General features: G+C 38.1%; 1 protein-coding gene across 1 annotated transcript in view; it reads right to left on the reverse strand.

Annotated features, from left to right (window-relative positions):
- The window catches only part of Top2a (topoisomerase (DNA) II alpha), a gene marked incomplete in the record, with an annotated part of 36583 nt that overhangs the window by 22817 nt on the left and 12562 nt on the right, over positions 1-1204 (reverse strand).

Here is a 1204-nt window from a genome sequence, read left to right on the forward strand (position 1 = left end):
AAAAAAAAAAAAAGAAATTTCCTAACAAAACAAGAGGATAACAATAGTTAATACATTGCGTATCATTACCTTCAAACTAGTTATTCAGAGTACAGACGAAAAAGATTCTCTGACAAAGAAAACACAAATAGATAATAGCCCAAAACGTTTTTTTTTTTTTTTTTTTTTTTAATTTGGTTTTTTGAGATAAGGTCTATGTAGTCCAGGCTGGGCTTGAACTCACTGTGTAGAGCACGTTGGCCTTAAACTCATGGTCATCTTCCTACTTCAGGCTCCTAAGTGCTGGGATTACAGGTGTGCACCACCATGCTTGTCAAAATTTTCTTTCAGAAAATACAACTATCATTTCTGATTCTTGGGCCAGGGATATAGTGCAGCACCACAGTGCCTGCCTGGCAAGCATGAAGTCCTGAGTTCGACTCCCAGTATCAAAAAAAAAAAAAAAGTAAGGCATTTCTTATTCTTATATTCCTCAAAACTATAATTAGGCAGAAGTATTTTATTTTATAGACAAAGCAAACCTAATTGATGCACGTTAGAAAAACTGCATTGCCTTTACAGCTTATCTCAGGCCCAAGGCACTTATCGAGCAGGGCAAATACAAATATTTCTAATTCTTTATAATTCAGGCTGGTCTTGAACTCATGGCAATCCTCCTGCCATGGTGTGCCACCATGCCTGGCATATTTTAAATGTTGTAACTTATTGCTTCTAGGGCCATGATGAAAAAATCAATATGACATTAAATCAAGCACAAGAGAAATTGATGTCATCAACAGTCTTGATAAACATTAGGTGTAGGAGACTACTACTAGCAAAAACGTGTAATATTTTACAGTAAATCTTTTTGGTACCGGCAATCAAACTCAGGACTTTTGTGCTTGCCAGGCTGGCGCTGTGCTGCTGAGCTATATCCCTGGTCCTACAATAAATTTTTAAAAATTTAAACTAGTGATAATGTTGGCACATGGCACAAGCTTGTAATTCCAATACTGAGAGAAGCTGGGGCAGGAGGACTGAAAGTTCATTTCTTCCCAGGAAACTTAAAGAGACTCTGTCTCAAAATTAAAAAAACACAAAAAAGGCTGGGGATGTAGTTCAGTGCTGGAGAACCACTGGGTTCAATTCTCCAGTATTAAGAAAAAGAAGAAAGCATGGTCTGCCTTCTCCCTCTGGCCAGACCGTCATCTCCATCGAGGAGCCC

Source organism: Chinchilla lanigera, unplaced genomic scaffold (assembly GCF_000276665.1).
Source record: "Chinchilla lanigera isolate Chin_1 unplaced genomic scaffold, ChiLan1.0 scaffold00050, whole genome shotgun sequence".
NCBI classification, from domain to species: domain Eukaryota; kingdom Metazoa; phylum Chordata; class Mammalia; order Rodentia; family Chinchillidae; genus Chinchilla; species Chinchilla lanigera.